At 47.5% G+C, this 25,424-nt stretch overlaps 1 protein-coding gene across 4 annotated transcripts in view; it reads right to left on the bottom strand.

The window, feature by feature from the left end:
- LOC135899725 (synaptotagmin-1-like) overlaps positions 1–25,424 on the bottom strand; it is a 270,674-nt gene that overhangs the window by 98,523 nt on the left and 146,727 nt on the right. Inside the window, exon 1 of one of the 4 annotated variants that reach the window (XM_065429065.2) lies at positions 933–1,003. The exons of the other annotated variants lie outside the window; for them this stretch is intronic. The gene's annotated coding sequence lies outside the window, so the exon portion shown is untranslated. Of the gene's footprint in view, positions 1–932; positions 1,004–25,424 lie in introns of those variants that run through there. 4 annotated transcript variants of the gene reach the window in all.

Raw genomic sequence — 25,424 nt, 5'->3', positions numbered from 1 at the left:
GCATTTCCATTAATGGTTTACATTAACCTGCCGCTAGAGCCGGTCAGCAATGGTGCATCCTATTGTAATCCGCATTCGTAGTTTTAGCATCTCTTGAACTGTGGTAGTCGTTTCAAAACGGTTAAAACAAGACACATGGCCTTTAATCGATTCCTCGCCTCGGTACTGCATTTACGCGACAGGTGTCGCTGATTTGAACAGCTGCTTCAACTTACCCCTGGAACGCAAATATCTGGCATGTGTAAACATCTGGCGGACTGTAATTGAACTTGCACTTCGCTGGAGCGTCGAAAAAATACACAATAACCGAGTTTTCTGCCAAGACCACACACACACACACACACACACACACACACACACACACACACAAGAAAGGAGACAACGGGGGCGCTTACTTCAACTGTTGAAGTAAGCTTGTGTGCGTGGTCTTGGCGCAAAACTCGTTTATCACGTCGGATAACCAACTAGCCTTGCAGTTCGCTGCTCCGAAAAATACACCCTATTTATTATTCCTGAACTTTTTTTTTTATCACAGATGTAAAAGAACTATGTGGCCAAGACCAATCGACTACGCCATGACTCATCGTCCGAGCACTGCAACATAGCATTCAGAGCAGTATGCAAATGGGGCTCGAAGAGCCGACAAATATACTGTTGACCGCTGATCACTATTGCTTTAAGATGAAAAACGTGATGAAGGTTGTTGCATAACCTGAAGTCTCCGTAAGAGCCACTACAACAAATCAAAGGCAAAAGCGCGCGGGGGAAGGGGGAGAGGGAGGGAGGCGGGGAGGGGGAAGCCGGACGGAAAGGCCGGCAGAAGTGGCGGCTCAGGTAAGTGATGCGACGCGGCCGGACAGGCACGCTCGTGCAACAATAACATCACGCGGCGAGGAACAATGCGCCTATAGAGCAGCGCATTACATACGCACCTGCGGCGAGCATCACCCACGTGGCGGGCACGCACACATGCAGGCCACCCACGAAGGCTCACGGCATCTCGACGCTCAGAGAGCACGCCCAACACTAACCACGCGCGTGACATTCCCAGCGCGCACAAAGAGAGAGAGAGAGAGAGTGTGTGTGCATTGCTGCCGTGCCCGCGTACGTAAGCGACGCATCTGCTCGGGTTCTCGCGGTGCCCGCATTGTGTTGTTAGGGTTGGGTCGCGATCGGCAGACGAAAGCAGCGCGGCCGCGGAGAGCGGCACAACTCGACGGAGCCGCAAGAAAAGCGACACGTGATCACACATATCGACACGCCGGAGAAACGAACTTGCGGGGCAAGACTCGCGAGAATTAGAGCTTCCGAGAACTGGGGCTTCCGGGAAAATAAAAGAATTAAAGAAAAAAAATCCGGATGGCTATCGCCTCGGACCGCATTACTCAATTGTGAATTCAAAAGAAGAAAGAAAGAACGATACAACAGAGGAACATTCCAAAAGCCATCTGCTAATGCACCGAGAAGGCATAAATGTCACGAAGTGCTTCGAAAGGCAACGGAGTCATGCGAAGCCACTCTCCCGTTGCAACGAGAGAATTCCTGTTGCAACGAGAGACGGCAGAATTTTTAACAAATTGATATGGCGACATTCTTTAAAAAAATAGACGTTACCGAAACTGTCCAATAATGCTGTTAAGAGTGAGAGGGATATTATTTACGGGAAAGGGCAGAGAGGTCGGCCTGAGCGGTTCCAGGCTCAGGCTGACACGCTAGAATATTGTCAGAGTAAGCGAATATCATACGAACCGTAGAAATCCAATGAACGCGCCAGCAATACTTCCGAGGTGTATTGCACCCGTCCATACCGGATGCTTACGGATGGCGACACAAATTGTCGTCCACATCTCTCGGTAGAGGGCGCGCACACCGTGAAGACGACGTCAGCAGCGGTGCAACGACGACGGTGCGAAGACGGCGGAGATTGTGGCGCCGCGACGAAGACAACGACGACAGCATCGTCAAGAAGGCGTTACGACAGCAGAGTCGCGACAGTGTGAGGACGGCGCAAAGACTGCAGCAGTGCGACGACGAAATCGCGACGGCGCTGGCATGACAAGCGCTCCGCTCCTGCGCTTCCCCCTCCGCTCGATCACGGCGAGACGCTAGCTGCTCAAGATGCGCCTTTCCTCTTTTCTTTTCTTTAGCACGCAGTGCGGCGATCTGTCTAAGCGAATCTGAGCTGCGCCGGCAAATCGAGACGGCGCATGTGGACAAGTTAGACGCGCAGCGGCGGCGGACGCAACCCGCAACCGCCCTGCGTGTCGGCGGAGAAATAGCGCTGCTCTAGGAGGAAGGAAAAAGACAGGGGGGCGCATCGCGACACACGTTTGAAGCCAAGAGTGTCGTGCCGGCATGTGACCAGAGATAAGGCAGAGTAGCGGAGCAGCAGCTGCCAGTCGAGCGCGCATCGATTAAAAGAGACTACCCGCAGAACAAAGAGCCAACCACCGCGCACCAAACGTCTCGGCAAATCTCGATTCTTGCTCCGTGATCTCGACGCAAAAGGTGACGTGTTGGGCTGACGCTGCGCAGTGCACTGAGCAAAGGGACTGGCTTCACGGAGCATTCGCTTGCCAAGGCTGGCTGCGTGACGTAATCCTATCTCCTATCTTTTAACGCTACAACGTTAAGGGCCCCTGTCGCTGAAAATCCGGCGTCAGCGTCCCGCGTTAAGCGTCGACAGTCGTTTCGGTAAAGAATCATTCCGAACCAAGCATACTCAGCCATCCAGTCCTTCCGTGTAGCGCAAAGAACTTACGGAACGAATTGAATTTCTCAAAGTAAAATACGTCAAGAAAATTGTAAAGTATGACGCACACACAACACACAGATATGATAGCCTCGGATTTTAGTTTGTATGTATGAGAAAACATAATTCTGATACGCGGAAATTCAAACACAAACCCCTTTTCGGCGTTTGTACCGGTCATAGATCAGCCACGCTGTCCGAGATTCGCGCGCGCTGGCACGAGCAAATCTCGGAGGCCACGGAGCAGAGCACCCGGTTCCTTGCAATACCTCTAGATGGCGCTCGCCTGCGCCGCATCGCGGCCCCAGCAAGAGGTCACGTCTCTACCAGGAAGCTCGCCTTCGTGCATAGCGTTCAATGCTAGTGTTTCCCGGTAAACGTCGCTGTTACATAAGCTGAAGTTGCCGGGATGCGTGAGAAGTATACAGGGACCTTTGCATGTTATCGCGTTCCACTATGAAAGGCGAAGCTTAAGCGTTCATCAAATTTTATCCTACCTCCATGGTGCTGCTGGAGAAACGCGACACAGCGCCACCACCCATGCCGCAGTAGCTAAACTTGCCGACGCCACACTCTAAAAACAATTTGCACCCTTTGGGGTGTATATTTGTCCCCCAACATTAATCGTCATCTGCCTTGCTTGCATTTCCTTTCTTGAAAACTCGGCGCTCGCTACTTTCCTGTGGAGAACGCTGCGTCACACTGATAACGCGCATGCCGTTCGTGACTGGGAACTACCGGGCTTGCAGCGTTAAAGAAAGGAAACGCGGGCAAGACAGATGACGCTTATTGTTGTGGGACAAATATACACCCCAAAGGGTGCAACTGTTTTTGAGTGCGCAAACCTCCCGCGGAACATGCAAGCGACTCAGGAGAGCTATGTAGTAGGGGATTTGCGACGCATTGCGCCCTGCAACTCGGTTGTCCGAGAGCACGCATATTTCTATATCCGACACCAAGTTTTTGTGGCAAAACATTCAAAGCTACGCGCTCGCGCGTGCGGAGCTTCTGCTACTATGCCAAGTAGTGTCGACGTTTTGCTGGCGGTTTAGGGACCAGGAAACCAAGAGAAGGACACCAGAAAACTAGGAACAGCAAGAAACGGAAATCATTTTCTTAAGCAAGCTTTTACTTCTTATGAAACAAATCGTGAGCAAATAAAAAAAAAATATGGGCTCCAATCCACGCCGTGAAGGTGGTTGCCAGCGAAGCTGTGGTATCACTTGATCCGATAGACCCTGTGACGTAGCCTTCAACTGCGTCCTGCCGAGCCGGAGAACGACGCCGTTGTGCATACTGATGTTACTGTTCCTTTCGTCGCTCATCGCATTCGCACTGCTCTTCAGGCCCCCCAAATGTGCGTGGCTTGCTTTGGGCAGGAGCCACTGCGTCCTACCTAGCCTGACCCCGACGTCATTGTCCCGATTGCCATTGCTATTTCGCTCGCCGCTCATCGTTTTCACGCTGCTCTTGGGGATTCCTGACCATGCGTGGCATTTCCATAGCGCTATCAGAACACAAATGGAATCAGTTGCTAGGCGGGTTCTTCTTTTTCCTCATGAAAGTGCAATTACGTCACTCCTGCATCGTGAGCTACAGTTGCCGCTTCCCGGTAAGCGCAGCTATATGCAACCCTAACCTTTACCGGGAAAGGCTTATGGCAAACCACCTGCGCAAGGATAAATTTCTCGTCGTTTCTTTCTTTTTTTATGCGTTGCATAATGCTCTCACTCAGTTCAGCCCTTGGGCGCGGCCGGGCAGCCACCATTGAGGGCATGAGCCATTGTTCCTTGCTGCGCGTCTCATATGTGGGTCTATTCTCTTTTAAGCTTGCTATGTTTGTTATTAAGTTGCTTCTATTTTTATGCGTTGCATATTGCAATCACTCAGTTCAGCCCTTGGGCGCGGACGGGCAGCCACCATCGACCTTGAGCGCAACCACGTGACGTGACGTCACGACAGCCGGAGGAAAAGCTGGGCCCCAACTCGCGCAATATGCAACGCATTCTTGGCCTAACCAAGCTAAGCCTGGCCATTTTTTTTGTCTTTCCCCGCACGTCCGGTGCCAGCTGCCGCGGATGCGCGGAGGCGAGCGCCATCTGGTGGCACTGCGAGGAACACTTCGCCACACGTGACGCGCGCCTCCCGCTGTGATTGGTCGAATTTTTGCCCACGAACACGACATATGCCCTGGAGGTAACAGCATAGAGCTTCGCTGTGAAAATACCAATTGGTACGGTTCGTTTTACGCTACGCATAGCTTCCAGTTGCTTGAAATCGCGGACTACATGCAGATTTAGTCAGGCATTCGTGCCTTTATGTCAGCCGCTTTGACAGAGATTCCTTTTATTTTTTATCTGTCAAAATAAGCGTTCATTCACTCATTCGGATGCGCAGTAAAAAGAAAAAAAATGTTCGCTTCGTCCCCGTAGCTTATTTCGGCTGCGCTTGCACAGAACGTTACCTCCGGGTATAGGCACTATAAGCAAGCGCCCTTTGCATCGGCGCCATTTCACCTGCGGAGCAAGGCTGGCCGCCGATCACCGCGAAGACGAGTGAAATAACCAAATGAAGCTATTCGCCTTATAATTAATTTTATTTGACCCTTCGTGTTCAATGCCGAAGAAGAAATATCCCTTAAAAGATTGATATAAAAAAGAGGCGGGGGCAATCAGTGACTGCCAATACTATCGCGTATCGGCTTGCTTTGTTCTGAAAATTATGGGGCAAGACGTAGCTTTCTTTAAAGTATAATATGGCACAGTTAACGCAGCAAACGGCTATTTAAACCTTAAGATGACACTACTGCGGTGATGCTCGGAAATCCTTATACATATGGATAAAGTTCTGATTGGTCGATTCAAGAGGGAGTTCGCTCGGAAGAAAGGAAAACGGAATAAATAGGGACGCGTCGTGTAGTGGAATGGCTCTAAAATTAAGGTTGAACAAGTGAGGTACCGATGACAGGCTCCGCACCTGCGGCTGTGTTCCAGTGGCTATGATGATGCGCGGCTGAGCTCGAGGTCACGGGTTCGATTCCGACCGCAGCGGCCGCATTTCGATGGGGCCGACGTGCAGAATCGCTCATCCACTCGGAATAATGCGGACGTTAGAGAATCCTAGGTGTTTCCGAAATCTCTCCGCTGTCCCGTGGCCACCGAGGCGCGCCTTAAATCAGATCGCCGTTTTGGCAGGGCACCAGAACCATTCTTTTTTATGCGAAGCATACTAGCCGCACAACCACGCTCTTCCTTGCTGCGCCGCGCGCGGCCGCGTAGCTACCATATGACGTCATAACAGCTGCAAAAGCGGAGGCTCAACTCGTGCGCTCGCTTGCGGCCGCGTAGCTACATAGCCGGGTCTCAGCTCGTGCGCTCGCCTGCGGCCTAACTCCCGCTCCTCCCGCTAGGGCACTGACGTCACAACAGCTGCAAGCCGGGCTCAACTCTTGCGCTCGCCTGCGGTCGCACAGCCGGTGCTGCGGCCTAACTCCCGTTCCTCCCGCTAACGCATGAGTTGTTTCTTCGTCTAGCCGAGCCAAATATAGCCAAGCAACAGCAGTTCACCAGGCTAAACAGTGGTTCAACAACTAAAATAAAGGCTAGTATGCTTCGCATCCTGGGCTTAACCTTAGCTAAGCCACAGCCATTTTTTTCCCCTAGAGAGCAAAGAATAAAACAAGCCCTGTTCGCAAGGAAGGAAGTAACACTCGGAAATTGCAGCAGAGAACGGCAAAGCAGGCATGGCTGTACATAATAATCAGGAGCAGCTTTAGTTCGTACATTTTCTCTAGTGCAAAGGGCTGGAAACTCAACGAAGTTAACAAATATGTGCCACGTGCAAGCATATTCGAGAAAAGCGACCACTCAAGGATAGTCCCAATTTAAAGACGAAAGAAACAAACAATCTTAAGCTGTTGACGAAGTACAAAATTTATTTTTGTCCCCGTTACTTTTCTTCGCATAACACGAGGGCCTCAAAAGAAAAATAAAAGAATGTCCGAAAACGTAATCCGCGAAAGCCTTTTTCGTGCACAACTACCCATTCTTTCCAGGAAATATCGAGGAAATAGCACAACGCCATTTGCATAAGAACTTAGTAGTTGAAGGAACGTAAGTGGTAACGACTGCAGCAATTTCCACTGGCTTGCTTCATCCGCGACCATGGGCAAGCTTCCCGTTCTCGCACATTTCTTACCACATTGCCCGCCCTGAAACTTTCGCTGCGTGGGCTGGGAAAACTTGAAGAAACATGAAGCTCGAATATGCTTCAGTCTCTATCGCGTGCTCGGAATACTAGCGCCCCTGACTGGCGAGCTACTGCGAGCTGCTTAAAAAAAGAAAGAAAAGCTACGAAATCGCGAAAATGACGCAGAAGTGCACGAACAGCAAACCTACACAGACCCCGATGTTCTAAGAAGAAACAGGCTCTGTCCACCAATGTTCATTTGCATAAGCAGTCATGACAGGAACTTAAGACGCTGGCGTCTCAGGCGGAACCGAGAAAGAATAATAAAGACTGCAAGCGCACGTAGCAAACAGCTTTTACAAACTGGGCTTCGCGGAATCGGGCTAAATTAGGCCGTATCCATTATACTTTGTACTTTTTTGAGCCTCTTCGCTTGGGTGCTATAGCAGGAGTGCTAGCGCTAGTGTAAGAAGTATAAGAGAACTATAACATCAGGAAAGGCGTAGGTGGCTGTTAAGGCGTTGCTCGCTGGCCCATATAAGCCTTCCTCCATAAAGATCTTGTTTTGTTTTCGTAAGATAGGGAAGCCTTTCTCCTTCAAAAAATTTAACAAATGATAGTGCTTCTCGCACTTTTCCCTTTTTCGGTGTTTCCTTGCTGATACTTCATTCCCTTCCACTGCGCTTGGGTTCTTGTCGAAACTACTGTCCAAGTATGAAGGCCCCTATACCGCATCGTCGAACGCACATCTCCGGTCAACTATACTTGATCTAGACCGTTGAACCGCCTTCGGACGTGCGCCGTCGTGGAGGAGACGTTGTCAACGTCGACCGCCTCAAGACTTAATACGACCCAATCATAGTGACAAGCTGTCAGGTTGCCGGGTGGCTCCCTTATCAACTTGAGGCAAAGCGCAAGAAAAAGAACAGGAGAACACAAGAAGGCAACGAAGACGCAGCGCCCCCCACCCTGTTTTCTATAAAACAAACTGGCTGCAGGCGCTGGAAGGTTGGTGAATAATAAAAGAAATAGAAAGCAAAAACTCAAATCAGCGCTTAGTTAGATAAATACACTAACGTAAGCACATTAATACCGCAACCGAACACTGGAAACCTTAGCGTATAAAAATATTTAGAGTTAAAGACACCGGAAAATTTTGAAGAGGCAGCTTCATGGTAGGGGGTGGGGACAAGCAAAGCCCAGTTTCAAAGGTGATGCTCTATCGTCATCATCATCATCAACAACAACGTAATTATTATCATGATCAACATGGCAGTAGTCATCGCATTCCTCCAATGCCTGCTGGTAGGATACTCCTTTCTTCCCTTCACCGTTTCCCTAGAATCTCATTTCAGAACGTTACGGCTTGTCACCTATGCGTTGCGTTCACTGTAACGCGCAAGTGCTTTGTCCTGTTCAGTGACAGGATTGTGCTTTGGTAGGAGTTTGACGTTTGTTTTTCGTTAATAGTTTCAAAACTCACAGTATCGTTTTGTCTTTATCTCTCTCTCAAACTTCCAAGCATTCCCTTCCCTACATCCTCGTGAACTAGACCGCTCGACCGCAAGAGCTGAGCCACAGATAATGACACATTGCCGGTGCTACAAATAAAACGTGTCAGTGGGTTCAGACAAAAGGACTCACCACGAAAGTCGGGTACCCTGCTTGACTGCCAAGGCGACGACTTGGGCTCAGCGTCGATGAAAATTAAAGCCTCTCTCTCTTAAATAAGTATCAGTTGCGACAAGCAACACACAATAACAAATGAAAAATAAAATTTCTGATGGTCGGAGGGGCCCAAGGGAAACGCACACGCAGCGCCTCGAATGAAGTCAGCACTGTAGCTATTTTATTGCAAATTTGAACAAGAATCCGACTCACGCAATGCAATTCGTAGTGCTTCAAAGCTGCGGGCGTCCAATACGTCGTGCACATTTTCGCTGGCGCAACCTCGCCGTCGAGACGGCCCCTGTATCGGAGCTGCATTCTCCGCCAGCTGTGTACTTTTAGAGCGAAAGCTATTTTTTTTTGTTTCATTCTCAATTAGAACTACAGACCCTCACGACAACAGCGAGTTGTGACCAGCAAACCAGAGAAGAAAAAGAACGTGTTTGTAGGGAGGGAGGAGGAGGGGAGGGGGGCTGACATCCCATCGCCGATAGTGACACTAGTCGTCACACATTTTCCAGGTACCCCGCTGCGACCACATGTCTCCCGGGAAATGAGCCACGAGCAGTGGCTTGCAAAATGCGATGGGTCACGCGGAAAGGAACGCGAGATGAGAGGCGAGACGACCGAGAGAGAACGAGATGAGGCGGTGTCGTGTGGCGGGGCCCGTTACGCAGACGTGGCAGTCACGTGGTTCAATTACGCCAGTTCCCCGGACGATCTCGCGTGTTTTGCGGGAAATCGCTTGATTAAGTGTGGCTGTGCCCCGATAAGCGCTTTCCGTGTTATCGTTTGAAAAGCAGGGGAGGAGATTCTTTTTTTTTTATATAGTTCAGCTTTAACGCGTGTTTCATCTATTTAAACAGGAGTGGAAGCCTAGAAACGCTGATGTGACCACAACTAGATTTCTTTTTTTTTTTTGCAGCACCTAATCCCACAGTATGTGTATTTGTTTAAACGAAGATGTGGATGCCTTATGTCAAAAATCAAACAGTAGTGTATAGAACATATTGTTTTTGAGCCAGCACCTGCAACTGTTTTTCTGATCTCTTCATGTCAACTTTGGAGTCGGATGTGGCTGAACCACGAAGGGCACGGCAGCCTCAAGTGCTTCTGCAACTCCCTCCAGCGAAGAACGTGATCAGTACAGCACGTTTCCCGGAACGCCGATGCGTGGGTTGCACCGCTGATCGACGCGCCGTGTGAAATAGGGATCAAATATATTTTAAATACGGCGCATTACATGCCGAGCATATGCCACTTTAACAGTATTTATCTAGCCGCCTACGTCTTGGTATTCTCATGGTTGTTTCCTCAACTTGGAATGTATCAAAATTGGCGTAGCATGACAAGAGTGTATGACGAACATAAGCAATCAGTCATAACATGCGTGTCATGCGGGTCATGAAACAGCCGTCTACATGTTAGTGCTCTCATGGTCGTTTCGCTAACTTGGTATGTATCAAAATTGGCATAGCATGACAACAGCGTATGACGAGCATAAATGGTAAGTCATGACATGAGTGTCATGTGGATCATGAAACAGCCGTCTACGACTTGGTGCCCTCATGGTAGTTTCGCTAACTTGGTATGTATCAAAACTGGCATAGCATGACAAGAGCGTATGACGAACATAAATGATCAGCCATGATATGAATATCATGACATGTGGATCATGAAACAGCCGCCTAAACCTTTGTGCTCTTGTGGTAGTTTCTTTAACTTAGTATGTATCAAAACTGGCATAGCATGACAAGAGCGTATGACGAACATAAATGATCAGCCATGATATGGATGTCATGACATGTGCGTCATGAAACAGCCGCCTAAACCTTTGTGCTCTTGTGGTAGTTTTTTAACTTGGTATCTATCAAAATTGGCATAGCATGAAAAGAGCGTATGACGAACATAAATGATCAGTCATGATATGCGTGTGATGTGGGTCAAGAAACAGCCGCCTACACATTGGTGTTCTCGTGGTCAACGGTAGGCTCCCAGCACAATGATTCGCATAACATTCATTACCACAGGGCGTGAGACCTGGCGGCTTTTGCACACTTGGCAGGAAAACTTACTCTAAATTACCTTCCTCAAAGAAACTGGTTGCTGTCCTTCTATAAAATACGCAACCATGAACAATTTTTGGTGGACCACCATAATCGCAAAGTAGAGCTGAATACGTGATGCAAATCGTCTGACTGTGCAATGTAAGTTTGCGACCATATTTCTGCATTATTTCAGAGTTGTCGGATGCAAAAATATATTGCCTAATTATGTGGATACAAGGCAGCCAGCAATAGTTAATAAAATGAATACGTATCAATAAAAAGATTTTTTATATGCCGGAAAGACCGCAAAATGGCCTTTTTTCGCGTATAAGGAAATAAAATAAAATCGGGGATTATGTAACAATGCCTGTAGTAAAGCACTATCTTTTTATGGTACTATAATGAAATGCCTGGTTTTATTTATTCAGGATTCGTTTTCTACGTCTTTTTTTTTTTTTTTACAGACACCAAGATTTGCTCAAAAGGATGCAATCAAATGGCGTTCAGCTAAACCAGGTTTCTTATCGCAGAAGATATCTTGCGAAGCCATTTATTTAGGCCTAATAAATACCTCACAAGGCCTGCAGCTGGGCTAGTTGGTTCACGGTATATAATAAAATTAAAAGGGCACAAGAATGGACACGGACGCGACTGAAGACCACAAGCGCTAGTATACACCAACAATTTCACACAAACACACACACACACACACACACACACACACACACACACACACACACACACACACGCACGCCCACGCCCGCGCACACGCACTAAAATGAATCAGAGAGGATGCAGTTAACGGCTGGTGAGTTTCACGTGGTACGACCCTGGAGTGAAATTCGAGTGGCCTGTTGAAACATTGGAGCGTGGCACGGCATTAATATTTCAGCTTGCCGCAGAGGAAGAAAGAAGAGGGAATCGCAATGCGACGTGCCTTTCCCAGCGACGCAAAGAAAGACCTCTCGAGGAACCCAAGTACCTCTGTCAGAATGCTGACTGCCAGTGCAATGATTTCGCAAAGCGAAACTCATCCCTTCTTTGGCGACGAACCAAACGAAGGGATGTGCACAACATGCAAGCAACCAGACACAATCCGCAAGCGCATCGTGAACGAAATTACCTCAACGTATCCAGCCAGCCACACTGGATGATTAGGTTAGACCTCTCCACATCAATCATGCAGGTGTTTCCCATCTGCTAGCGAAGCTTGCTGAATTCGTCAACGATGAAGATGGACCAGGCCACTGTCAACTTTGGAACCACCCCGATGACACGAACAACCACGAGGACTCACACGTGGGGGGGCATACACACACGGCTCTAATGCTCAATGCACTTGGGGCTGCTTCTGTCCGTAGCTTTTTTTTTTTTTTCAAATCAAGCATTAGAAGTTCTATCACACTGACTGAATCAGCCGTAGTAATATCGCCACCGAAGACGAAAAAATATTATTGCGTTAGCAGTTGTATGGACACTCCAGACGCATTTCTGCAGTCGTCGCCTGCGTCACCGTGATGTTCCGCATTAAGTCCAAGGGCGATAAAACCGTCGCCGGAAGCGGTATGCTGTGTGTACGAGTTAAGGCGTGCGAATTGGCGACCCCACGTGCAGCAACTGCGCCGATTTGGAGACGCTCGACAACTTGCTACTTCACTGCCCTGCCTTCGATGTGGAGCGCACGGACTTGTGTACAGCCTATCGGCGACTGGGACTGACTTTGCGATACGGCGACCGCGCTGCTATTCCCTGAAGCCCACTCGTCCATCGTGAAGCACGCTCTTTCGGCACTGCTAGACTACTGCAATGCGACGCACTTGAGAGCGCGGCTCTGAGCCCCGCACTCACATATTTTTCTTCCCCCTTGCCACGTTCGTGCTGTCTTTCTCTCCTTCACCTTTTTCTTCCCATTCCCCCCTTCCCCGTGCAGTGCTGTTGAGGTGTCCTCCTGTGAGAGACAGTTACGGCGCTGCACTCATTTCTTCGGCTTCCTTTTCTAAAATCACTTCACACACACACAGGGTGAGTCGCAGAAGGCGGGTTAATCTCGCGTGTGCGAGCTAGGAAGGGGGGCCGGAAGCGCGCCCTCTCCTGTCGCGAGTGAGGCACGGGGGGCGAAGCGAGGGAGAGGGGCATTTTTCTTCTGTGGCAGCTGTTACGGCGCGACGGTGCGGTCGCCGTACGTTGAAGTTGATGTTGACGTGGTCTAAAGTGCTCGTCCTTGCGGGCCCCAACTTCAAAGCGATCTGGGATGTTCTCAGAGGGCGCGTAGTGCCGGTAGCTTCGTGTGCGCTGTGCTTTCGACGTTTCGTTCGCGCTGAAGCGAGAGATGCAGGAAGGTCAATTAGATCGCGGCTGCTTCTGCGATTCCTCACACCAGCATTTCGACAACGAGATCCCGCGCTTATCGAGTGAGATGTGTGACATCGTGCTTGTTAATTCAGTTAAAAAACGTTGGCGGGCCAGCTGGTTTGAATCTACGATAAAATGTGTAAGCGCGACTGAACGAAGACGTAGATGAAAGGAGACACTGTCTCTGTGTGTCTGTTTCATCGTACGTTCGCGCTCAGTCAGGCTTATACATTATATCATTGGTACTTTAGGTAGTAAGCGAATGTTTGCAAGTTTATTCGGCCAATAAAACTATAGTCCTTACTAGTAGTAGATATCCTTAAATTAGTAGATAGTATAGCTATCTACTAATTTGGTATCGCAATCGGTGCTTCGCCTTTCGGGCGAAACTGCAACTTTTTTTTTCTTGTACCATAGAGTTATCTGGAAAAGACAGAGCCGCATTAACAAAATTTTCCACCAACGCGTCGCAAAGAATGTAGCAGTGTCACCCCCGCCTGAGGAGTTTGAAGCCACATACAGATTGGAACACAGAGCTCATTTCAATGCACGTTACTGATTCATGAGCAGCAGTCGCATCAAGCGTTGCTATTAGGTTTTGTAGCAGCTTAGCAGGTGCATTCAGAAGAGATTAATATATATATATATATATATATATATATATATATATATATATATATATATATATATATATGTATATATATATATATATATATATATATATATAGCCGACGTCATTATAATCTTTTTTAATCATTTCTTTTGAAATGTTTTGATGTCGTACCTTTCGATCTTACGACGTCTTTTACGTCGGAGCACGACAGCTAGCCCTGAAAAGAAAAGGAAAGGCCACCAAAGAACTAAAATAAGAAATACAAATGTAATTAACTTAGTATGACGTTGCAGCTGATCAAACGAGTGTTGTCCTACCTCGCAGTTCAGCGAATCGCGACCTTTTCAGGCGCTGCTCCGCCCTATAGCAACAAGAGTAGGGTGTCTCATACGGAAAGTCAAAAGTCGTCGCCGTTGTCGTCGGCACCGTCCTGCTTTAGCAGGTGCGGCGGCACCGATGCGGCATGCGATGCCGAGGCACCTGAGCACGCCGAGCCCGCTCCGCGCCACAGAGTTAATGCGACCGACTCTATAAGGAAAAGCTCCCCGCAGCACCCATGGATTGGAATCGGCGACCGCTAGGGTGCCGCCATGTTAGTACGCTGTGCAGGCACGCCGGCGCAGACGAAGGCACGCGATTCAGACGAGATTCGCACTCAAACGCGAATCCCCAGCCTTCATCGCTATGGTGGCGCCATCTGGTTCGGCCGCCTACAAGAGCAGGCTTTCAGGCGCAGCTAATTTTCACATGAAATTTGAACATTGTCACAGCAATTTTCTCAGAAACATACGGAAATATAAACTTTACGCATTGTGCAAAGTGGTGCCACCTTTAGCGTTTGTAACTTTTTTTCTCGTCCACCTTTTCGGCACGACATAAGGGCCGCATGGCCATCACACAGTGTCATGGAGCTCACGCGGCCTCTCGAGGTTGCCAACGCCAGCGCGCGAGGGCGTCTAGGGAGCGCCGCTGATCGACGCGCCATGTCAAATAGGGATCAAAGATATTTGAAATACGACGCATTACATGGTGAGCATATGCCAGTTTAACAGTATTTATCTAGCCGCCTACGTCTTGGCGTTCTCATGGTCGTTTCCCTAACTTGGAATGCATCAAAATTGGCGTAGCATGACAAGAGCGTATGACGAACATAAATGATTAGTCATGACATGCGTGTCATGTGGGTCATGAAACAGCCGCCTACATCTTGGTGCTCTCATGGTCGTTTCCTTAAGTTGGTATGTATCAAAATTGGCATAGTATGACAAGAGCGTATGACGAACATAAATGGTAGGTCATGGCATGAATGTCATGACATGTGGGTCATGAAACAGCAGCCTATGCCTCTGTGCTCTCATGGTCGTTTTCTTAACTTGGTGAGTATGAAAATTGGCATAGTATGACAAAGGCGTATGACCAAAATAAATAATGAGTCATGACATGAATTTCATTATATGCGCATAATGTGGATCATGAAACAGCCGCCTACGTCTTGGTGCTCTCATGGTCGTTTCCTTAACTTGGTACGTATGAAAATTGGCATAGTATGACAAGCGCCTATGACGAACATAAATGGTAGGTCATGGCACGAATGTCATCTAGGTCATGAAACAGCCGCCTTACCATTGGTGTTCTCGTGGTCAACGGTAGGCTCCCAGCACAACGATTCGCATAACATTCATTACCACAGGGCGTGAGACCTGGCGGCTTTTGCACCCTTGGCAGAAAAACTTACTCTAAGTTACCTTCCTCAATGAAACTGGTAGGTGTCCTTCTATGAAATACGCGACCTTGTATTATTTTTGGTGGACCACCATAATGCGCAAAGTGGAGGTGAATACATGATGCAAATCGTCTAAATGCGCGATGAAATTAGCGATCATATTTCTGCATTATTTCAGAGTTGTTGGATGCAGAAATATATTGCCCAATTATGTGGATACAAGGCAGCCAGCAATAGTTAACAAAATGAATACGTATCAATAAAAATATTTTTCATATGCCGGAACGACAGCAAAATGGCCTTTTTGCACGTGTAAGGAAGTCAAATAAAATGGGGATTACATAACAATGCCTGTAGTAAAGCACAATCATTTTTATGCTACTATAATGAAAGGCCTGGTTTTATTAATTTAGGATTCATGTTCTACGAAGTTTTTTTTTCTTTACAAACACCATGCTTTGCTCAAAAGAATAAAATCAAACAGCGCGCAGGTAAACCAGGTTTCTTTTCGCAGATATCTTGCGAAGGCATTTCGTTAGGCCTAATAAATGCCTCACAAGGCCTGCAGCTAGGCTAGTTGGTTTATGGTATATTGCACAATTAAAAGGGCTCAAGAAATTACACGGATGCGACTGAACACCACAAGCGCTACTAAACGCCAACAATTTCACACACACACACACAAACAAACACACACACGCACACGCACGCGCACGCACACGCACACGCACACACACGCACGCACACACACACACACACAAACACAAATGGATCAGAGAGGATGCAGTTATCGGTTGGTGCGTTTCGCGTGCAACGACCCTGGAGCGAAATTCGAGTGGCCTGTTCAAACATTAAAGCGTGGCACCGCATTAATATTTGAGCTTGCCGCAGAGGAAGAAAGAAGAGGGAATCGCAATGCGACGTGCCTTTCCCAGCGACGCAAAGAAAGACCTCTCGAGGAACCCAAGTACCTCTGTGAGAATGCTGACTGGCAATGCAATGATTTCGCAAAGCGAAACTCATCCCTTTTTGGCGACGAACCAAACTAAGGGATGTGCACAACATGCTAGCAACTAGACCCAATCCGCAAGCGCATCGTGAACGAAATTACCTCAAGGTATCCAGCCAGCCACTTTGGATCATTGGGTTCGACCTCTCCACATCAATCATGCAGGTGTTTCCCATCTGCTAGAGAAGCTTGCTGAATTCGTCAACGATGAAGGTGAACCAGGCCACTGTCGACTTGGGCACCACCCCGAAGACAGGAACAGCCACGAGGACTCAAACGTGGGGGTCATACACACACGGCTCTAATGCTTAACGCAATTGGGGCTGCTTCTGTCCGTAGTTTTTTTTTTCAAATCAATCATTAGAAGTTCTATCACACTGAGTGAATCAGCCGTAGTAATATCGCAACCGAAGACGAAAAAATATTATTGCGTTAGCAATTGTATGGACAATCCAGGCGCATTTCTGCAGTCGGCGTCGGCGCCGCCGTGATGTTCCCTATTAAGTCCAAGTGCGATAAAACCGTCGCCGGAAGCGGTATGCTGTGTGTACGAGTGAAAGCGTGCGAGGGTGGGTCGCAGAAGGCGGGTTAATCTCGCGTGTGCGAGCTAGGAAGGGGGGCCGGAAGCGCGCCCTCTCCTGTCGTGAGTGAGGCACGGGGGGCGAAGCGAGGGCGAGGGGCATTTTTCTCCTCTGGCTGCTGCTTACGGGGCGACGGTGTGGACGCCGTATGTTTAAACTGATGTTTACGTGGTCTAAAGTGCCCGCCCTTGTGGGCCTCAATTTCAAAGCGATCTGGGATGTTCTCAGAGGGCGCGCAGTGCCGGTAGCTTCGTGTGCGCTGTGCTTTCGACGTTTCATTCGCGCGGAAGCGAGAGATGCACGAAGGTAAATTAGATCGCGGCTGCTTCTGCGATTCCTCCCTTCAACATTTTGACAACGAGTTTCCGCGCTTATCTAGTGAGACGTGTGACATCGTGCTGGTTAATTCAGTTAAAACACGTTGGCGGGCTAGTTGGTTTAAATCTACGATATAATGTGTAAGCGCGACTGAACGAAGACGTAGATGAAAGGAGACACTGTCTCTGTGTGTCTGTTTCATCCTACGTTCGCACTCAGTCAGGCTTATACATTATATCATTGGTACTTTAGGTAGTAAGCGAATGTTTGCAAGTTTATTCGGCCAATAAAACTATATATAGTCCTTACTAGTAGTAGATATCCTTAAATTAGTAGATAGTATAGCTATCTACTAATTTGGTATCGCAATCGGTGCTTCGCCTTTCGGGCGAAACTGCAACTTTTTTTTTCTTGTACCATAGAGTTATCTGGAAAAGACAGAGCCGCATTAACAAAATTTTCCACCAACGCGTCGCAAAGAATGTAGCAGTGTCACCCCCGCCTGAGGAGTTTGAAGCCACATACAGATTGGAACACAGAGCTCATTTCAATGCACGTTACTGATTCATGAGCAGCAGTCGCATCAAGCGTTGCTATTAGGTTTTGTAGCAGCTTAGCAGGTGCATTCAGAAGAGATTAATATATATATATATATATATATATATATATATATATATATATATATATATATATATATATATATATATATATAGCCGACGTCATTATAATCTTTTTTAATCATTTCTTTTGAAATGTTTTGATGTCGTACCTTTCGATCTTACGACGTCTTTTACGTCGGAGCACGACAGCTAGCCCTGAAAAGAAAAGGAAAGGCCACCAAAGAACTAAAATAAGAAATACAAATGTAATTAACTTAGTATGACGTTGCAGCTGATCAAACGAGTGTTGTCCTACCTCGCAGTTCAGCGAATCGCGACCTTTTCAGGTGCTGCTCCGCCCTATAGCAACAAGAGTAGGGTGTCTCATACGGAAAGTCAAAAGTCGTCGCCGTTGTCGTCGGCACCGTCCTGCTTTAGCAGGTGCGGCGTCACCGATGCGGCATGCGATGCCGAGGCACCTGAGCACGCCGAGCCCGCTCCGCGCCACAGAGTTAATGCGACCGACTCTATAAGGAAAAGCTCCCCGCAGCACCCACGCATTGAAATCGGCGACCGCTAGTGTGCCGCCATGTTAGTTCGCTGTGAAGGCACGCCGGCGCAGACGAAGGCACGCGATTCAGACGAGATTCGCACTCAAACGCGAATCCCCAGCCTTCATCGCTATGGTGGCGCCATCTGGTTCGGCCGCCTACAAGAGCATGCTTTCAGGCGCAGCTAATATTCACATGAAATTTTAACATTGCCATAGGAATTTTCTCAGAAACATACGGAATTGTTAACTTTACACATTGTGCAACGTGGCGCCACCTTCAGCGTTTGCAATTTTTTTTCTCGTCCACCTTTTCCGCACGACATAAGGGCCGCGCGGCCATCACTCAGTGTCATGGAGCTCACAAGGCCTCTCGATGTTGCCAACGCCAGCGCGCGAGGGCGTCTAGGGAGCGCTGGTGCCTAGAAGCGCGCTGTCTTCCCCCGCCACGTGTTGGAGGTCGCGCCAATTGCTGGGTTTAGGTGACGCGGTACAATTGAAGTGGAGAATAGAGCGGCAGCACGGAAGGTTCGTGTTTTTGGGGGACAAGCACGCGCGCTTCTCACTGTCGGGTTTTAGACGTTTATTTGCTTTATGCGAGACATCGCTTTAAGCGAGCAAGGAACAAAGATGCGCGTCAGCGGTTTCGGGGGACAAGCCGACGAGCAGCTAATCTGAGAGCGGCGCCAGCACGCACTGTGTAGACAACTTGACACCTTTTCACACTATCCTTACTTAAATTACCCAGGGACTGGCTGTAGGTATTTGTCTTTAGACACTTGGAAAATGCACGAAAATGTGCAGCGAATAGGATGCTGTATACAAAGCACTGAAAAAATAAGAAAATATAGGCAGTGTTACACTGAGCTGATTTTTATTCATTGCCGTTAACGTCCTGGGCAGCTTACAAGAACAATTATTAACGAAAATAATAAGAAACATAAGAACGCGTTCTTAAATGTGCCACTGACAACGTCCAGTCCAAGCAAGAATGCGTTGTTATATTCGCTATTATTTTTGGTATTAATGTTCGTGCAAACAGCCTCTGGTTTCAATGATCGCGAAGTTTGCTGCCTACTTTACGTAGGATTTGTCACGAAAATCTCAATAACTTATTTATTTATTTATTCAGCATACTATATGCAAGGCCCATAGGGAAATGAGTAAGAGAGACGAACAAGAATATTACAAGGAAGTGCAAAATATAGATTGCCACAACGGAAAGCAAAAGTATTGCACACTGCAAGCAGAAACAGGCATAAGTGCAAGGTATATAAGGTGCATCATCGAAATACGTAAATGCAGCAAAAATGTTACCCACCGAAAAAAACAAAGCACAAGCAGTTCACAACATACGCGCTATGAATCAACAATATAACAAATGTCTGCAGGATATATATATATATATATATATATATATATATATATATATATATATATATTCGCTGTTTCTTTCCGTGTTTGCTTTTTTACTTCATTAGGCGCTGTGTCTCATACGCTCAATCAATCGAGAACACATAGCTGACCGATGTCTAAAAATGAAATTCCGAACTGTTGAACCGATGTTGCTGCGACACATATCATTGGATATTTTGCACGCTTGTGTTCTTACCCCCTGATGCGGATTTCACTTTCTGACGTTGTGACGTTTACGAAAGAAAAAGGACTCCGTTGGCTGATTGCTATCGATTTTACTTAGTGTTACTCTCGTTTCTCAGATCGACACATGACACTTCCGCATTCTTCAATTTATGTTCCCTGAAAGTGCTGAGCTTCGGGCTTTCATTTAAAGGTTAGCGGGCTGACCTGTTTTTTTTTCTTTCTTGCTAGAATACTAGAATAACCGGCTCTTACCGTTGCCAGACTTGTCATTTTTTAGATATGGTCAGGAATAAGAAGAAGCGCTTCTAACTAGTTTGATGAAGGACAACCTTGTACAAGCTGTACGACGTCTGAATACAGATAAAGCAATATAGAAGACCGTAGTCGAAATGGGCTAAATAAATGTGCAAGTGCCCATATACAGCGATACGCGACAACCTCATAAAACTTCAGTTTAAGGTACGAAAGAAAATGCAAAGTGATATATATATATATATATATATATATATATATATATATATATATATATATATATATATATATATATATGCTTAAATGAATCAAGAAAACGTTTATTACGCCACCTAAATGAAACACCGGAAAACGGCTTGTGTAGTGAAAGTCGACATCACGTGATTCAATACAACCAACTTACGACTGTGCCGCTCTTGAAACATTTTGATAAGAAGTCGCAAATCGCACGTAAGTAGTTCTGTTTGACAAATGAAACGTCACCTACATGGCGCTTTCATGGCGCAACTGCATTGAGTGGGCGTTTCAAGGTTAATTGAACAACTTTCGTGGACGTGATTTATTGTGTGCCAGCGCAACCATGTTTTCAAGAAAAAATGGTCGAGGCTGTATTGAACTACACGACTCTTAGCAGCTTTCGTAGTCCTTCCTTCACACACTGTTCACAATTTCCTTGCGTTAGGCTGATATGCAATGAAAATAACACTGAGTGTCTATTTCACTTACGTTGTCCTCGTTCTGAAATGAGTCTTATCTATAAACTGGTTCATAACGCACAAAGCTTAGCATACAAGGCCTACCCGTTCGACTACAACCCGCCAGCCGCTCTGCGGTTCTATGGTAAATTAACCGATGAACACACAGACTGACTGAAAGGCGCGACACTAGAGCTAAAGCTACAGTGCACAATAAAAATATGCCTATTTTGGCATAAGGTAAGGACCATACTTGATGGGCTATATTTAACGGGAAACCACTATCCTGCAGCGCTATACTGCAGAAAGCCGAGGACGGGATTCCCGCAGCTGTCTATTTATTCCGTGCCCAAGTGGCAAACGTCAGACATTCCCTAGCTCCCTCAGTAACGAATTACGATCCACTGTCGATAAATGTGTTAAATTTGCATAATTTTATGACAAGGTGCTGGATACTCCATTGTAAGCAAGTTCAGGGAGATTCAGAATGACGCTCTGCATATTATAGCGACACATCATAATTGCGTATTAATTAAATATTTACCCGTTGTACAGGCAGTCAGGCAACGTTTTTTCATTTAAATATTGAATCAGCCGCTCTAATTACATGTACAAGTGGGTGAAAGCATTGCAACAAGGGAAAAATATCTTTCGCAATTACTACCGGAACGCCCCACTTCAAACGTCCCTTCAAACAAGGTATAGCGCCTTCACCAAAGGGGTCGTCTTAAGCAACACATTTCACTTGGAAGTGAAATAGCTGTACTCGAAGAAAGCAGAATGTTAAATTTATTCAAAGTATAATGTTCCTTGTCTTTTCCTTGCAATCGCTGCTCAGTAATGACAAAAATAAGACGCGTCCACAAACGTGTACGCCGTGATTGAAGGGGCTAGACTGAACCAACAACAAAAATAACATGAACGTAAGACGGTGTCCGGGAATGTGGACTTGATCATGCGAGCTGGCCTAGTTAAACATGGAAAGGGGAACTGGTAATACTTTCTCTATGTGAAACGTTACAGGGAACGCATAACGCGCCGATGCGTATCGCGAGAACGTGAAGAGGCCAGCCCCTATTCTCATATCACGGCCACAAGTTGTACGCACCCTCACTTGCCCATTTAAAAGAATAAGAGGCAGTTGAGCGAGCCGGCGTGTACGCATACCCTACGGTAAAACGGCGCTAAGGATCTAATGAAACGAGGAAAGCGACAAGGTGCTGAATTCAACGACTCGACTTTAATGCTGACGTACATAAACGTCGTCATCAGGGGCACGCAGCTAGGTTAGCGCAAATGCGCGAATGTGATATATCGCGTAACAACGCTGGAGCGTGACACCCGATGATCCAGCGCTTTTGTCCTGCCGATGTACTCGCCCCTTCGTTTGCACGCGCTGCTCCGCCATCGCCCCCTCTGGGACATCTTAACAGGCGCGCACACGCACTGATGTGCGAACGCTCACCCGCACACACCCGCAGCTGGATGTCTGTCTACCTGCTCGGCCTCCGTTATACTTCCACCCACGTGCTGCGGTCGCAGCGAAAACAAGGACCGGCACGCAGGCAGCAGGGATTTCACTGCGCCGCGCCAGTACGTCTTTTGTGATGCGGACAGCTGCCGCTGGCCGACGGCAAGCCGCGACACGAAAATGGCCGCGCAGCTGTGGATACGGCTAGAGCGCTGCTGCCGCTGCCCCCGCAATGACGACAGAGAGAGAGAGAGAGAGGGCCAAGGAAGTAAAGCCGGCCACTGGGGAGAGGGAGCGGGTGCTGCCGTTGCCTCCCGAGCAGACGCTCCCGTGTTGGGATGAGGGCTGCAAACCACACATTGCAATATGCGCGTGCGTGCGTGCGTGCGTGCGTGGAACAGTTAGAGACAACGAGATAGAAAGAGGGAGAAAGAGGCTTGAAAAGCGGAGGCGTGGCATGCCTGCAAGGGACTCGCTGTATAAAGCAAGACGGGCAGCGGTCGGTTGTTTACGGCATGTCGCTCCGCCCGCGAGAAATTGTGTCCCACCTTGGAAACCTTCAGCTTGCGTCTCAGAGGAAGCCACCCCGAGCGCAGAGCTTTCGCCTCACCGTGCTTTATGCCTTTCTTTCTCTTCGGTTGTGTTGTCTTGCCTTATTTTCTTGTTTTCTTCTTATAATTCTGGAAAGAAATTTCCTGCCTTTCCGTGTAACTGAAGAAGACGGAGTAAAAAGGTGATTTAGCAGGCGCCTACGTTGAAAAGGCCTGCCACTCGCAGAAACTAAAACCAACGGCGGTCTTTCAAGCGTCCGCACCGGTTCAGTGAACTGTAAACAGCCTTAAAAGTGAAGCTGAGCTGCCAGAGGCGTTCGATAAAGAAAATTAAAAAAATCACATATGATTAGGATATTCCTTATTGCTAAATTTAAGTGCAGCTCTACACGTCTTTTCATTTCAGTCGGCGATCGTCAAAAATTTAATCTGCGGGTCAAGCGCGTCGGCTTTCATAATCACTTGTCGAAGCTTCCAGTGTAATCACTTCTGCCAGCGTGGCGTCAAGAATGTGCACTACGTAATTCGCGCCGCGCATACATTCAGATTAATAAAAGCTTTGGTGACAGCAGCCAGCGGATACAACTGTAGACAACATTCGAGAAACTTCTGACGCAAGGAGACGCGTTGCGCGTTGAGGAATAACATTTAACATTTCGCTTCTTCGATCGCTTCTTCGATCTGGTCTCCTCATCAACAATACCTAATAGATAAATTGGAATCCATCCAAAATCGTGCTGCCCGCTTTATAGCTTCTAACTACAGTCGTCAATCTAGCATTACCCAAATTAAACGCGATGTTCTCCTGCCGGACTTGGATTCCCGCCGCTCCGTTGCTCTCCTATGCCTCTTTCATAAATACTACTATAACTCATGGTCCAGCCGCCTGTCGCTTGAAACTCCTTCTCGCACATCTACTCGACTTGGTAATCATCTCAGTTTCAGGCGCATTTTTGGCCGCACACAGTCATTCAATAACTCTGCATTACCGCGCGCCATCGCACTATGGAATAGCCTTCCAAATAATATTGTCTCAATAAAAGATCCTGCGAAATTTCGTGAACATTTGGAACTTCACATGTTCCTTTGACTTTTTTGTACGACTTTGTATTGTATTCGCATTTGTATTGTTTTTGGACTTTGTTTTCCATTGTATTTCCTTGAATTTGTATGTATTTTTCCAATGTATAACAGTGTTCTTTTTTTTCCAATGCACAAACGTATTTGTTTCTCTTACTATGCAGTTCCCTTCTTTGCGTTAATGATTTGTCATTGTTCTGTAACCCCCCCTACTCAACGCTCCTCCGAGCCTGTAGGGTAAACTGAATAAATAAATAAATAAATAAATAAATAAATAAATAAATAAATTATTCGGTGAAAAGCAATGACCGAAGAAAGGTAAAGAAGGTGTCGGTGAACAGGTGACGGCGCGCTACCCTGGCGCCATCATGTGGCGGCCGTCGCCACGCTCGCGCGGCATTATGATTTTCTTCTCAGGCTTTCGCCACACCCTCCTCCACGGCTTACCGCCTCGCGCTTCTGCTGCCCCTTTCCCCTTCGCTTTGCTCCACGCGCTATCTTCGCTCTCGCCGCTTGCTTTTTTTCATTCCGCGCTGCGCCGTGCGTTCGCTCTCTCATCCACTACGCTCTTTCACTCGGTTACACCGGGAACGCCGACCCTCGACGCAGGAGCGGGCGCCTACAAGCTGCGCTCTAGAAATTGTGAACCCGTCACGCGCACATTGACAATATAGCACTGCTTGGGACTTCGGTAACATAGAGAGACGGTAGGCTTGCGCTATACATGTTCCTGAATGCGTTTCTTGTTGCTTGTTCTTAATACATCTTTGTCCAGGTAATGTGAACACGCTTTTGTAGAAGAACGCCAACGCAGTGCTTGACGAATGCGCAAAAAATTATCTTCCAAGCCAAAAATTGTCACCCAGATTTTAGCGAAATCCTTTAAGTGTGCGTGCTTTGACCTATTTTTTGGGTCGCTAATATCAGAGTTAACGGCCAAGATTAGTATGTGTCATTGAAAGAGCGAGGTTGTTTTCTTTATTTTATTTGTTCAGCACTACAGACCATTGCATTTAACTATAGGTCGCCTATTTAAACAAAGTGCACTTAACCCTACACCCAGTCAACAGCCGTCGGCGTAGTCAATGCTGGGCTGCCGATTTGATTGACGGAGCAGCTGTATCAAACCACAGCGGTTTGTCAGCGGTCCGGGCGGCGATCCCACAACGTTTTCACAGGGATCCACCGTTGGTCCACCCCTCGTGAACGGCGGATGACAAGAAACAAATTCTTAGTATAATAAACTGGCGTTTATCTGGAGCGTGTCGCCTCCCCGTACCCCCCCCCCCCCGCCAAAAAAACATGGAGCAAAAACTTATCAGCACTAGAATCCCTTTCAGATTAACCCTAGCGGCATCGTTAATTATACAGG

Source organism: Dermacentor albipictus, chromosome 10 (genome assembly GCF_038994185.2).
Source record: "Dermacentor albipictus isolate Rhodes 1998 colony chromosome 10, USDA_Dalb.pri_finalv2, whole genome shotgun sequence".
Lineage (NCBI taxonomy): Eukaryota > Metazoa > Arthropoda > Arachnida > Ixodida > Ixodidae > Dermacentor > Dermacentor albipictus.
Note: the sequence above shows the minus strand (reverse complement) of the source record. Positions and strands in the feature narration are given on the sequence as shown.